Consider the following 376-nt stretch of genomic DNA (forward strand, 5'->3'; position numbering starts at 1 on the left):
CAGTGTAAAACTGAAATCATGGCATGAGCAAAACCTCAGGCTGCTCACAGTATTTCTGTGTATCTGAATCCTCCTTTTCACACTGATACAAGCTCTGCCCTTCACAGTTTTCCATGAGAGTTCAAAAGCAACCCATGAGCAAAAAGCAGCTCCACCAAGCATTCACATTTTCAGCTCCTGAAATCCTAAGAACCACTGCATTGGTACTTAATTTTCCTTTAACTAGCGAGTTTTACCCCTACTACCGATCAGTAACACATCCAATACCAGATCTAATTGGCTAATGCAGCACTTGTGATAGCCAGAAGACACACACACGTCTGCACACACGTTGCCCTGTTATAGGTGTAGGCTAACAGGTGCTCACACAAAGCAG

The sequence above is a fragment of the Corvus brachyrhynchos genome, unplaced genomic scaffold (assembly GCF_000691975.1).
Source record: "Corvus brachyrhynchos isolate BGI_N302 unplaced genomic scaffold, ASM69197v1 scaffold101, whole genome shotgun sequence".
Lineage (NCBI taxonomy): Eukaryota > Metazoa > Chordata > Aves > Passeriformes > Corvidae > Corvus > Corvus brachyrhynchos.